General features: G+C 41.3%; 1 protein-coding gene and 1 pseudogene across 1 annotated transcript in view; both read left to right on the forward strand.

The window, feature by feature from the left end:
* LOC118572905 (lethal(3)malignant brain tumor-like protein 4) overlaps positions 1-15,565 on the forward strand; it is a 106,838-nt gene that overhangs the window by 32,561 nt on the left and 58,712 nt on the right. The window lies entirely within an intron of this gene.
* Positions 13,178-15,565, forward strand: part of LOC118573412 — a 26,556-nt pseudogene continuing 24,168 nt past the window's right edge.

A 15,565-nucleotide genomic window follows, 5' to 3' on the forward strand; every position in this document is an offset into this window, starting at 1 on the left:
GGGCATCTATGATTGGTGTGTAAGATGAATAAGAAAAAAATTCTTAATATAAAAAGACTTTCTACTTTTTTCCTTCCAAACCCACATATATTTTAAACATACTGTAACCCATTTAGAGGCCTTTTTCCATCTAAATCTGTTTTATTGTGTATCTGTAGTCTTTGCTGAGCAGGAGAGTTTTTAAACTAAGCTGCATGGCTAGGACGAAAGCACAGCTTTCACTGCTGGGTCCGCCCTGCTCAGATTTTCAAATTGGTGTAGGTACCAATGAGTCACCCTACCTCCCCAATTCTGGGAAGCAGTATTAAGAGTAGCATGTAGCTGTGTGTTTAAGCCCACAGCTGTGCTCCCAAGCTCACAGGCAGTGGCTGGGAGAAGCCTCTCTGTACCTGTGTGTGTACACCTGTGTGTATACAACTGTTGTGTGCACCTGTGTGGCTGTGTATGTTTATATACTCATGTGTGCATGTGTTTGTGTATGTTCATGCTATATTTTCTTGCCTTGACATATGTTTTATAATAAAATTTAACTTATAAATTAAGCAGACTAGGAATTGCAATAACTGATTTTTTTTAAAAAAGGACAATTGTAGCAGTGTGCTATAATAAAAGTTACATAAATATGGTCTCTTATTTTCAAAATAGTAGTTTTTGTTTTGTTTTAGAAGGCACAGGTGTTCTTTGCTCTGTTCTTTGTGCCCTTCTAGTTTGTACATAATTCCTGCACTGGTCGCTTTCCATGCTTCGTGGTCTGGGCCCCTTTGCCCTTTCTTGTGGGCCCTATTTGAGGTGTTGTTCCTGAAGAACAGTTACATTGTAACTGAAGACTTGTTTCAGTTTTTTTCCTTCATGGTGGACTTCCTCAGCTCCTGCTGTAACACATCACCATCAGTCCAAATATGTTTTCTGTTCAGTATAATTCAACTCATTCTCCAATTCCAACCAAGGTCCCCTTGTACCTAATGACATAAGTCATGCAGATTGAGGTATGACAACAAAGTCAACATCAACTTCTTTCTTCTCAGTTCTACAGATGAAAGATGAATTTCTACTATAGCTTTTCACAAGCTCAGCACACACCTGTTTTTTTTCCTTATTCATCTGTGTCAACTGACTTTCTTTCACTGTGGTGTCCTGGAAATCAGCAGCTTAGTGAGGAGAGAAGATATTCTTGCTGAGTTTCAGAGTTCAGCCCATTGCTCTTGGACCAGTGATATGACAGTACAGCATGATGAAGGACATATTCATCTCACAGTGGCTCAGAATGAAGTGAAAGGCAGGAAAATGTGGAGTCCAAGCACTCCCTTCTAGGTCAAGCTCCCAGCAACCTAACTTTCTCCCACTAGGTGGTCTGTGTCTCCTAAATGTTCCATCATTTACCAATATACCAATGACTGATGACCAAACTTTTAACACTTGGGCCTTGGGAGGACTCTCCAAATCATTGACCTATGTGCCTATACATGCACATAGACCCACGTACATTCATACCCATCCACATATGTGCATGCGCGCACACACACATACAAATACACACATGCACACACACAAATTAATAAGTAAAACCTCTAAAAATTTAATCCAAAATCAGTATTTCTAACTTCAAATTGTTCATCTCAAGTCCATTGTACAGCAAGAAGAAGTCAGACTAACACAGTGACCTACCAGTGGGAAGGCAGCACATGCAGCCTGGGTATGAAGCCTGGGCATGCTGCAGAAAAAGATGATTCACACCATGGAGGAGCAAAGCAATGCAGCACAGGATGGCATCTCATGGGTCAGAGCAGCACACAATTTAAAACTGACAAATTGTTGGTTTCTGCAATTTTTAATTAAATGCATCTCTACTGCATTGACCACAAGTAATTGAAAGTATGGGCTGCAGATGAGGGGGATGACTGTCTCTTTTGTATGTGCAAAATGAGCTGAAGGAAAGGTTTTCTCTTCTCTGGAGCCAGAAAACCTGCAACTGAATATCCAAGGACATGAGAGCAGTCTGGTCATCACACCAGTGTGCTTAGGATGTCAGCACACAGATGCCTTAGGACACAGACACTAGAACAACTCTTAGTGGCCATTCTGTTCTAGGGTGAATGGCATAAATCTGAACAAGAGTTGGCCTATGACTTGGACCTCAATGATCACAAACTCCAGCTCCTAATGACTGACAGTGGGCTTCTTAGGGACGTCACAGGGCAGTCTAGCCAAAGGACCAATATGACACTGGAGAATGGAACCAGTTAGGCATAGGGAAATTTTTGAGTAATTTGTTAGTGCATTGAATATTTCACAATAAGCCCACTGTACCTGTAAAAAAGAAAAACATCAGCTTTTAACTGCCTGGCTGTTTACAACATCTAGTGCCATGATAGTATGTTATGTGTTTGAGAGTCTGCTTTTAAATACGGCACCTCATTATTATAAGAAGTCTTAAAATGCAATGAAGTTAGTTTCAAGCCAGAAAACTCTGAGACGCGGAAATGGGGAGAAATTGGTTACATTGAATTCAAGGAGAAATTTGAAGCAGATATTTTGTTTGGCACAATTTGAAGCGGGTGGTACAGAAAATGCATTGTTCCTATTTGAATGAGACTGGGAAGTAATGTTTGGCTCCTTGGAAACTTTAGAGTCAAAACACAATTTTTCTTTTCTTCCATCTATCTTTTCTGAAATGAATTTCAATGCTATCAGCCAGTGTTGGAAGAGTTATGTGCAAGGCCGAAGGAGGATACCTAATGAAAAGCATGTGTCACTCTTACTTGTTAAAGGCTCTTTCTTTATTAAAGTGAGCCTTATGTTTCATTTGTTTACTAAAACAATTACAATTAATCCTTGGCGAGGACATGGAAACTCTTCTTATGTAGTTGGCCCTGCTTTCTCTGACTTAACGGGCCTAGCCTTTTGTAATTTGCCTTTCTGTCTCCCAGAATTTTTAGGTTAAATAGTATATTACTAATGTTTGAGTAGATTATACATGTGCTTTATACTAAATTCAGAAGGAATAAAGAACCATCTGGTAAAAACCACACCCCTTACTTAACCCAGTCCCTTCAGCCCCTAGTTCTTCTCTCAAGGCTATCTGTTCCAATTTCCTTTCTGTTATTAAGATGAAACAACCCAATCAAAAACCACATATGGGAGGAAAGTTTCCTTGGCTTGTACTTCCAGGTCACATCCCATCAATAAGGCAAGGCAAAACAAGAAGTCATGGCAGACCTGTTTGCTATTCCACACAGCCTTACTTCCAGCCAGGGAACTCACTCACAGCTAAGGAATTGCCGTAGAAATGATGGAAGAGGCTGCCTGCTGGCTGGCTGGCAATCTGGATTGTACTCAGCAAGCTTTCTTGGACAGTTCAGAGCCACCGGCCTAGGGAATGGACCATCCAGAGTGGGCTCTCTCACATGCGTTACCAATAAGGACAATCCCCTACAGACATGCCCATAGTTCAATCCGATCTCAGAGATCTCAAGACTGTAGCAGATAGACAGATCTCACCATATCTATTTCCAGAGATACGTTACACTTAGAGTATGTGTGCATGTATGTACACAAATGATCACTTACATGCTACTATACACTCTCCTCATGTCATTCTACAGTACAAGTGCAGCTCTGTTTCGACTTACTTTTGTGTGATGAGTGAAGCAGAAGTTTAATCTGATTTGTCCACTTGTCCTACACAACTCACAGAAGAGCCCATGTTGTCCCACTGACTTAAAACCGCAGCTTCATCAGATATCAAAGTCCCTTACTTTGTCATTGTTGTTGTTGTTTCAGGCAGTTGTACAGACCCAGGCTGGCCTCGAACTCACAAAGCAGAGCTGGCTTTGACCTTCTGATTGTCCTGCCTCCACCTCCTGAGTGCCTGGATTGCAGACTCTATGGTAGATCATTTTCATTGTTGGCCCTGTCTACCCACAATCCACATTTAAGACTTTTCCTTTTCAGAACTCTCAGCTATTCTTCAATCTCAGTCTCACGTCTCTGTCTCTCTCATGTCTCTCTCTCTCTGCGTCTCTCTAATCCTCTCTCTCTCTCTCTCTCTCTCTCTCTCTCTCTCACACACACACACACACACACACACACACACACACACACACACTTATTTAAAATTTTGAGATTACATCAAAATTTCAGTCTGATTTTGTATTTTCTCCATAAGAACTTGAACATATCAACTCTTTTCCTGCTCAGAAGGGTTCCAGTCCCTTACATGCTGAAATGATAAGTGGCGCTGGTGGTGGTGTTGGTTACTGGGCAGAAAGGTCACAGTCACGACAGGACCCAGTATTAGTTTCAGAGCTTTATTGTGGGGGGGATGGGGAGGACAAGAAAACCCGGCCTGGGGAGGAGAGCCCATGCAAAGGAGGGAGGATGGTGGGGGAGAGAGAGCAGAGGAGGACACAGACAGAGGATAGGGTCTGCATCTGGCTTTTTAAGGGTTCCCAGTGAGCATGTCCAGGTGGGCTTACAGAGCTGTGCCAGGGATGTGTTGATTGTGTGACCACGCCACACTCATAGTCACCAGCGCACACTGATGATGTGAGACTCAAGACCCTTTGCTTAACTCTTGAATTGCGCATGTGTAGTCATGTAGCTGGAGTGGGGGCAGAATTCTAACATGTGCACTTCAGGTTTTCATGCCTTAGAAATTATCTCTTCTTTCAAGTGTGCTTCTGTACAGTTTGTATTTTAGTTACCACAGTAAATGGAATGGTTTATCTGTGGCGTCTCCAGCTAGCCTACTTTACATAAACACTGTCAATTTCTACCTATTAGTTTTGGTCATACTGTTGCTTTCTATTCTGGTTTGTGGCTTGTTTGTAATTAGTTTGAGTCTCCAGGTAAATGAGCATATTGTCTACAAATACTTGTGAATTTTACTAGTAAAATTTGCTTTCTTATTTTCCCTGAACTGAATCACTTAGGCATTAAAACAGTGTATTCATGTTCTTTACAACACAGTCTGCTCAGACTGTAGAGACCTATCTGTGTATGATGAGAAAGATCCTTCCCTTAAACTCAACTTCACTTTTATTTAGTGTTGTTTGGTTGTCTAGACTTGCAGAAAGATATTACAATAACACATTCATCATATATGCTTAGTGCTAAAGAACAATGTGGTTGAAGGTGGCCACAGCTTTAGTGATTATAGTCCTGGCTCTGTAGGCTTCCTTACAAATTCTATCCAATATCCAGAAAGTAAAAATGGTTAAATTGCGTAAGTTTAAAATTACTTAGTTTAAAAGTATATATGGTATTATTTTTAATATCAAGCATGATTCAATGTAGCCTTATTATCAGAAAATTGCTAACCCTGTCAGGAACTAAATTAAGTGTTTTTCTTGTATAACTTAATTCAGTGGGGTCTCCAGTATAATAAGTCTGCTAGGCCTCATGAGTATAAACATTAGCCATTTTACTGGTGAGTGGACACGCAAGTTAATTAAGATCCCTGGTTGAGAGAATATTAGTAATCATGGGGGGCTTGTAGTTTAATTTAACATCAAGTAAGGAAAATTAATACAAGAAGATATGAATTTGGAACTTAGCTCAGGAACCAATTTGTTGTATTGCCCATGGAAAATTCCTTAACCTCTCTTATTTAATATTTTCATTTTATGAGTGTAAATGGAATTATTAATTATTCAATATTTAATTATTATACATTTTAAGTAATATTAAGTACTCACCTCTTATATTTGCAATCTTATTCTACAGCTCACCCTAAACATCTCTTACTATTGATATGCTTACTTACAGTGATTACAACTGGTAAGGTCTCTCGACTTTCTACTTTCTCAGCAGACTGAAGGATCAGCAAAGAGAAGAGCCCATAGCCATGGGTTTTCAATCAGCTCACTGTAGCATGTATCAAATTGACTCCCTTTAGTTTCCCTATCTTATCAGAAATTGGTAAAACATTAACGCTTCCCTTTTGCTAACATCACTGAAAGTTGGGGATGTTAGGTAATGACAGGACAAAACAGTAGACCTATTGACTATAAGACCCTGGCATTGCAAAGCATATGGAACTTGATAAATGTCTGAGTTGATGGAAACAGCAGTCAAATGAGGCCCTGAGCAAAATGTCACTTGGATTTTCCCCTATCCGTGTAGCTCACATCAGGGACACAGCAAATGCTCGCAGGCATGCAGGAGATGCATGCCTTCTTCCCTCCTGCTGATTCTTACTGTGGAAATCGGTATGGAGGCTCCTCACACATTAAGTAAAACTTACATATGACCCAGAAGCACTGCCTCTGAGCATACATCCACCCCCCCACACACACCAAAGTCAGCTGACTATGGAAGTATCTGTATACCAGTGTTTATTGACAAATTTTTTAATCAGCCCAGGTACCCATTAACAAATAGATGGACAAAGAAACCATAGTACATATACACAACAGATGAACACCTTAAAGAAAACAGATGGAAGTGAGGTCACTGTGTTAAGTGAAATAAGCCAGACTCAGACAAATGCCATGGTTTGTTGTTGTTGTTGTTGTTGGTTTTTCTTTTTCTTTTTCTTTTTTTTTAATGTGTGGTATCTAGAAAAACAGAAAAGGATATGAAGCTAAAAAGAGAGACACCAGGGATTTGGAGAGAAAACAGATATAGGGAACAGGGAGCAAAGATAAATAAAAGGTTACCTAAAAGGTGTGAATGTTCTAGAAATACAGTGTATACATATTTAGAAGGAGCATACTGAAACCCTTCATTTTGTTCAGTTAATATAAGCTGAGCCTTTTTCTTTCCTCTTTTTTTTTTTTTTTTTTTTTTTTTTTTTTAGCACAGCAGTGTTTGTCTCTTCCTGTGTTATGCCACTTTTACATACCTTTTTAAAAGTAGAAAAGTGCCAGGTGATGGTGGTGCATGCCTTTAATCCCAGCACTCAGGAGGCAGAGGCAGGAAGATCTCTGTGAGTTGGAGGCCAGCCTGGTCTCCAAAGTGAGTTCCAGGAAAGGTGCAAAGCTACACAGAGAAACCCTGTCTTGAAAAACAAAACAAAACAAAAAAGTAGAAAACAATCCGTTATGGAACGGCCAGTGAGAGAAAGTGGCACATGAGAAGTGTCAGAAGCATGGTGATGGATTCTCAGACATACTCAGTTCTTACTCATCTGCTGCTGACACAATTTTGGATGACACTGTTAAACAAGTAGTTGTTATTCTGTCACTCATCAGGTAGAGGAGGCACAAAATATTCACCAACATTAAAATGCAGAGAAGTCCCGAAAGTACTGAGCAGTGCTGAGCTGCACAGGGTGAAGGAAGTACTGAGCAAACTGAGTGGTGCTGAGCTGCACAGGGTGAAGGAAGTACTGAGCAAACTGAGTGGTGCTGAGCTGCACAGGGTGAAGGAAGTACTGTACAGAGCTGCACAGGGTGAAGGAAGTACTGAGCAGTGCCAAGCTGCACACAACAAAGACCGGGAAACAGTAATGTGTGGACACTGGGAAAGGCTGGAATGTGTGCACACAGAGATGAAAAGAGGGAGGCTTATCTCCAGATGGATTCCTGCTGAGCAAAACAGTTATGTGAGTTGGGGTGAGGCATGGGAGGCCCCAGGACACTGTCTGGCCTGTCTGATCAGACAGAGAGAGATAGAGAGACAGAGAGACAGAGAAAGAGAGAGAGGAGCAAAAGTGATTCTTAGCTAAGGGGCACTAACTGAGGAGTGTGTCTGTTTGCCACACTTGCTTGGGAGATCAACCAAGCAGCTCCCCAGGGAGGGCACACCCTGGGGATCTAGTTCTAGAATGATATTGTTTGAGATTTTGTTTTACTTTTACTAGAAAAAAAAAAAAAGGTCCAATTTTCAAAGGCCCTTCTTTAAATTGTGAGTTTCCTGATGTGTTTGAAGGAGTCCTATGAGGATGGCCACCCTGGGAAGAAAGTAGTGCTATGATGGGCAGTCCTACTCATGGAGAAAGGTAGCTGTTTGAAAGAGAGGAACGGAAATTATTTTTAAATACACCATGTGACTATTTAACTAAATGTGGGAGGCACCTTGAACTTTACTTTCCAGTCTGTGACCTTTTCACAGTCATCATCTCTGTGCCAAAACGTGTGGGGCTTTTAATTAGCTGCCCTGTGGTGTAAAATGAGCAACCAACTGAACTGGATAGGAGGCTTTTTAAACGTTCATTGACTTGAGTAATTAGAGAGAAAGAGAGAAGGAAGAAAGGAAGGGAGGGAGAGAAGGAGGAAGGGAGGAAGGGAGGGAGGGAGGGAGGGAGGGAGGGAGGGAGGAAGGAAGGAAGGAAGGAAGGAAGGAAGAAAAATCATTTTAATCATCATCTTGCAACTGACTTCATCTTGGCAATGTTAATTTTAACTAGAATTGGGGGAAAGTATGTAATAAGTTTTGTTTCTTGGTCTAGAAAAATGAATATGGCCAGCACTAATTAATTAGCACAGACAGTATTTATACAGTGGCTTCTTTTGGATAATGTGCCTCAAAGGAGAACAAGAAGGCAATTTTTGTTATTTTGTAGCTTTTTAGTGGCTGTGATTTAATAGAGCAATATCCTAGAATATATTAGGGAACAGCAATGACAGATTCATTTTCTACTTTGTGCCCTGAGAAGCCATTTATGCAAATACAAATGTTGTGTTTTTAAAGTAAAAGCGGTTGGCAGATCTGGGTCTCTCACTCAGTGTTTGTGAGATATGGTGAGAGGGAAACTTAGGGATCCCAGCTATGATTTGATCAATAGGTGTATATGTCGCAAATGCAGACCCAGGCCCTAAAAAAAGTTCAACATCTGACACTTTCACATATGAAAGTTTAACGTGATTGTTGTCACTACTGCTAAAGAATGTTGCCAAATAGGAAATACAGAGGTGTGTTTAACAGGGTGGTAAAAAATATCAACTTTGTCAGTTTTGATACTTACCACAACTCCTTCCCTCAACTCTTTCCAAATCCATTTGTGGTGGTTTGAAAGAAAATAGCCCCCAAAGGAAGTGGCACTATTAGGAGATCCAGTCTTGTTGGAGAAAGTATGTCACTGTGGAAGCGGGCTTTGTGGCCTCATATATGCTCAAGTCACACCCATTGAGACAGTTCACTTCCTGTTGGCTGAAGCTCTCAGCTCCTTATTTCTTCAGCACCACATCTGCCTGCACACTGACATGCCCCATCATGACAATAATGGACTGAACCTCTGAACTGTAAGGGAGCCACTCCAATGCAATATTTCCCTTTATAAGAGTTGCCATGGTCATGGTGTCCCTTCATAGCAATAGAAACTCTAAGATACCAACCCCACAACCTCCCAACCCCTACTCAACTTTGTGTTCTCTCTCTCTCTCTCTCTCTCTCTCTCTCTCTCTCTCTCTCTCTCTCTCTCCCTCCCTCCCTCCCTCCCTCCCTCCCTCTCTCTCCCTCCCTCTCTCTGTCTCTGTCTCTCTCTCTCTCTCTCTCTCTCTCTCTCTCTCCCATTTAATGACTCATTGACTTCAATTTGTGCTGTCTCTATACTCCTTGGTATGGGACCATTCACTGTAATATGGTTGACCAGGAGCCATATCCCGACTGGACTCTCCCTCCCCAAAAAGCCACCAGTGGCCCATACCTTCTCAGTTAGTGGTAGAGTCTCATGAATCCCTCCCCTCCCATGCTAAAATGTTGATTGGTTTCATCATATCTCTTTAATGCATAAAAAGAGAGTGTACTTATTTTTTTAAAGACTTAATTCTCTTTATAGACCAGACTGGCTTTAAACTCACAGAGATCCACCTGCCTCTGCCTCCCAAGTTCTGGGATTAAAGGCGTGTGCCACCACTGCCTGACAAATATAATACCAGTAGCACAGACACTGAGAGCAAAAATTTAAAAAATGGGAGGGACCTCCTGAAACTGAGAAGCTCTGTAAGGCAAAGGAAATGGTAAATAAGACAAAAACGACAGCCTGCAGAATGGAAAAAGATCTTCACCAACCCCACATCTGACAGAGGGCTGATTTCCATAATATATAAAGAACTGAAGAAACTAGATACCAAAATACCAAACAATCCAATTAGAAAATGAGCTATAGAGCTAAACAAAGAATTCTCAACAGAAGAATTTCAAATGACTGAAAGACATTTAAGGAATTTCTTAACATCCTTAGTCATCAGAGAAATGCAAATCAGAGTGACTCTGAGATACCATCTTATACATGTCAGAATGGCTAAGATCAAAAACACTGAAAACAGCTTTTTTTTGAGAGGATGCAGAGCAAGGGGAACACTCCTCCACTGTTGGTAGGAGTGCAAACTTGTACAAGCACTTTGGAAGTCAGTATGGGGTTTCTCAGAAAATTGGAAATCAGTGTCCCTCAAGACCCAGCTATACTACTCTTGGGCATATACCCAAGGAATGCTCAATCATACCACCAGGACACATGCTCAACTCTTTACATAGCAGCATTATTTGTAATAGCCAGAATCTGGAAACAACCTAGATGCCCCTCAACTGAAGAATGGATAAAGAAAACGTGGCACATATACATAATGGATTTCTACTCAGCAGTAAAAAAAAAGCAATGACACTATGAAATTTGCAGGCAAATTGATGGAACTAGAAAATATAATCCTGAGTGAGATAACCCAGACTCAGAAGGACATACATAGTATGTAGTCACTCATAAGTGGGTGCTAGGTATAAAGCAAAGGATAACCAGACTATAATTCACAGCTCCAGAGAAGCTAGCTAATAAGGAGGACCCTAAGAGGGACATATAGTTCACCCTGGGAAGGGGAAATAGATGAGATCTCCACAAGTGAAATGGGGGTGAGGGGTGGTCAATGGAGGGTAGGGGGTGAGGGATGAGGACATAGGGAATGGGATGGTCAAGCTGGAACAGGGATGGAGTGGGAAAGCAATGAAAAAGATACCATGATGGAGGGAGATGCGATGGGGATGGGGAGAGGCCAGGTACTGGGGAGGTTCCCAGGAATCCACAAGGATGACCCCACCTTAGACTACTAGCAATAGTGGAGAGGGTGCCTGAACTGGCTTGCCCTAGTAGTCATAACAGTGAGTACCCTAATTGTCACCATAGAGTTTTCATCCAGTAACTGATGGAAGCAGATGCAAAGATCCATAGCCAAGCACCAGGCAGAGCTCCAGGAGTCCAGTCAAAGAGAGAAAAGAGGGATTCTATGAGCAAGGGGCATCAAGATCATGATGGAGAAACCTACAGAGACAACCAAACCAAACTAGTGGGAACTCATGAACTTTAGACCAACACCTGTGGAACCTCCATGGGACTGGACTAGGCCCTCTGGGTAGGCGAGACAGTTGTGTAGCTTGAATTGTTTAGGGTGCTCCCTAGCAGTAAGACCAGGATCCATCCCTGGTGCATTAGCTGGCTTTTTGGAGCCCACTACCTATGGTGGGACACCTTTCGCAACCTTGATGCAGGGCAGGGGCTTGGACCTGCCTCTCCTGAATATACCAGGCTCTGCTGACTCCCCATGTGAGGCCTTACCTTGTTGGAGGAGGGAATGGAGGGTGAGTTTCAGGGGAAGGTTTGGGGAGCAGGAGGAGGGAAGAGAGGGGGATCTGTGGATGGTATGTAAAAATGAGTGAAAAAATTCCTTAATAAAAATGGTTTGAAAAAAAGATTTATTTCTCTCTGCTTTATATGTGTGTGAGTGTTTATCTGCATGTATGTGCACCACATATATGCAGTTCCCTTGGAAGCCAAACAAGGACATTGGATCCTCTGAAACCAAAGTGACAGACAGTTGTGAGCTGTCATGTGGGTGCTGGAAACTGAACCCAGGTCCTCTGCAAGAGCAGTCAGTGCTCTTATCCACTGAGCCATCTCTTCAGTGCACACCCTTTAAGGTTTATTTGACTACACTTATTTTTTAATGCTGATGGGAATTTTTTCATGTGGAAAATACGTTATGCATAAGCCACACGGGCAAGTTTTTAGAATGAGATGAGTGACGTGGCAAAGGTGTAGTGATTATGTGTTGGCACAGGTGTTGTGTTGCAATGGAAAGTATCAGTCCCCACTAAGAGACCTGTCAAACGTGGGCAAATTCCCTACTCTCTCTGTCTTAGTTCCCACCTAGAATAGTAGTCCTCTGTCCTGGGATAGATAGTGACCACATGAGGCAGCATGTGTGAGGACAGCCCAGCTCAGACATGTAAACACTTCTTGTAAGACATTTTAAATATTTACAGTCTCTGCCACTACCATGCAGAAAAAAAAAGGGGTTCTTTTTTTCCTTGTAAAAACAGAACAAAAGGTGAACAGTGGTCCTGAATAAATTCTTGTAGCATATTGTGCTTTTGCATAGCCATTTATTTATTTTCTCTCTTCCTAAAAGGCTAAATTCTTCCATGAGAAACCAGTCCATTTATTTCTCTTTTCCTATTTATCCATTCAATTGAAAGGGAAGAGCTGTGGCTTGCTTTCTGTTAGCTTTTTCTCTCTTTCTGTTGCTGTTTCATGACTCTCAGATATAAAGCATTCTCAAATCTCCCCATACTTTCAGGTGGTATACTCAGATGTGAGACTGCCTTCTATTTTTCTTACTTTTTCTACCTTTACTGCTATCCCCAAAGTGAATGAGAGTGATTGTCCCCAGCACAGGAGCCTGTACATCTAGCCACATAAATGTTCTCTTTCAAGCTGTTAGTAGAGTATGCCTTTACTGTAAATTAACAGGATCTAGAGTTTAGGAAATGACCTCATCTCTGTTGTGCCCTGACCACGTGCCAGCACACCATCCTAAAGATTCTGGAACTGTAATATTAACATTCTCACAGCATCCAGTGAAGCCCAAAGTTGAAGGGTCTTAAGAGATTTAGTCAAGATCTGGGAATCAGAGGTGAAGATAATAAGAGTCCTTCCAAGCTGTATGGCTAATGGTCCTGCAGTTTAAACACACAATATCAAGGGCAGCGATGCCTACTACCTTGTACACAACTGTAAGAATGTGTACAGGTATATAGCCTATAGCAGCAAAGTGAAAGATTAAAACATTTTAAGATGCACAACCTCTGCATTTGATATGGGGTTCTTATGTAGCTTGTTGACATTAAGCCAAATTGCTTAATCTCTGTAATTTAACTTTTGCAAAACATCAAATGTTCTAAGGATATGAACTCAGTTTTCTCTGCCTGGATTCTTTCTCACTGGAGTGCATGAATGGATCCAGGCATGAGTCCTCTGACGCTGTGAAACTATCTTTTTTGGTTGTGAACTAAATGCCAACAAAGATGATCACTTTCAGATGGGTAATGATGAAATGAGTACCAGTTATCACTAAGGATGGTTAGTTTAGGAGCAGAAAAGGAATCACACATCGTAGAGGCGGAAGCAATTAACTACAAAGGCAGTCCAATTAAAGCAACACTGGAAACTGTGAAAATGTCTGTACAACCAACAGTTTTCCTTGGGAGATTTGAAATTGTACGACCTGTGGTCTTAAGTTTGAAGTGTGGTTCAGGGCCTGTACATGTTAGTGGACAGCGTCTAGGCACTGAAGAGAAAGATACAGATTCAAAAAATTAAGATGAGGAAGTTGTAACACCCTTAAGTATGTCTGGAAAAAGATTTGCCCCTGGAAGTAGTAACAAAGTTCCACAGAAAAAAGTAAGTGATGTAGATGATCACAAAGATGACAGTGATAAAAATGATGGCCATGAAGATGAAGAATGTGAAGATGGCGATCATGAAGGTGATTATCATGAAGGTGATGATCATGAACCTGATGGTCATGAAGATGATTGTGAAGGTGGTCATGAAGATGATGGTGATGGAGAATGTGTTAATAAAGAAGATGATGATTTTGGTGGTAGTGATTTTGAGGATGAGGAAACTGAAGAAAAGCTCCAGTGACAAAATCTGTACAACATATCAGCCCAAAACACACAAAATAAAACCAGAGTGCTAAAGACTAAATTACATCAACAACAGGATCAAAATGTCTATATTCTTTTAAAAAACTAGGGAAAAAAAAAACACCAAAAGGACCTATTTCTGTAGAAAACACTAAGGCAAAATTACAAGCAAGTGTAGACAAGGGTGATTCTCTTCCCAAAGTAGAAACCAAGTTCATGTGAAGACCTGCTTCCAGATGACTGAACAGGAGGCTATTCACAGTCTCTGGCAGAGGGGGGAAAGTTGTTTAAGCAGTTTGAAATATTCCATCTTACTGCATTTCTGCAGAAGCTGCTATTTGCCTATCCTTTCAGTGTTGCAAAGTGAAAACATTCTCTACTGTGTTTGATAGAATTCATCCAGGTGCCATGGCCAAGAATGTGCTGTCTAAATGCCTGTTCAGTTTTCAAGGATTGGAGTCCACCCTTTACTTGGTTGTAAGTATGTGTGGAATGTTATCACATAGTAGTCAGAGTGGTGATCAAATGTGGAAATGGTGGGGAGACAAAAATATACCTATGAAATAAACTTAGTATTTTAATAATATATAAAATACAACCATTGTTGGTATTAGGTATGATAATTCATATAAAGCTAGGAGTGATGTGCCTGGCCCATACACATGAGTAGATAATGATTTTATTAGCCATATTTCTGTTACTGTGACAAAACACTACAACCCAAAGCAATTTTCAGAAGAAAGGGTTAATTTTGGTTTATGGCTCTAAAGGAAGAGTCCCTAATAGCAGCAAGCTATTGGAACAAGCAGCTGGGAGATCATATTTCAACTGAAAGCCTGAAGCAAAGAAGTGGGAGACAGCTGTGACCTCGCAAAGCCTGCTCTTTGTGACATATGTGATCTAGAAAGACTGTGCTTCCCCTGACATCTCCCAAACAGCACCACCAACTGGGGACCAAGTGATCAAAAGCCTGGACCTAGGAGGGACATGTCTTTCTCAAACCAGTACAATGTCACTTCAGAGACCATACATAAAGTTGTTTTGAGCAGTGCTAATTTCAAGCATCAACTCTAGCTTCTTGGCTGTAGCAAAATATGGAAAGGTTATCACTTTGGACAGAGGATGAGTGATCAGATTTGTGTCTGAGGAAAAGAAAAATGTAGTCTTGATAGCATCCTGGATAAAGTAGTTGGTAAGACAAGATGGGGAATAGGGGACCATGGCCAGAGGCAGAAAAGTTTTCAGGACAGCAGGGCTAGGAGTGTGATGCGGTTCTTCTGACTCTTCAGAGGAAGAATGGAAGGTTTGGCTCACCAATTTATTGTAGAAGTTAGGAGACAGTGGCCTCATGTGACTTAGGGACTCCGGGAACCAAGTGTTAGTTGATAGAATCAACCAAAGGTAAGAAATACTCAATGAAAATATCAATTTGATGGTGGAGATGGTGAATCCAGTTTGGGAAAGGCTGAATTTTAGACTTTGTTGCCAAAATAACTTAGGTATATGGATGGACACTGGGGATTTTTCAAGAGAGTGATAGCCAGAGTGTAGTTCCATAGTAAAGTGGTAGGTGTTTCCCTGGTGTGCGTAAGTCTCTGGGCTTGATCCCCAGTGAGAGGACAATGGGGGAGGGGAAGGGTGAAGGAGAGAGGGGAGTATGTCTGATATGAGAGAGGCAAAGGAGGGAAGGAGAGGGAAAAGATGG

Source organism: Onychomys torridus, chromosome 23 (genome assembly GCF_903995425.1).
Source record: "Onychomys torridus chromosome 23, mOncTor1.1, whole genome shotgun sequence".
In the NCBI taxonomy this organism is placed as follows: domain Eukaryota; kingdom Metazoa; phylum Chordata; class Mammalia; order Rodentia; family Cricetidae; genus Onychomys; species Onychomys torridus.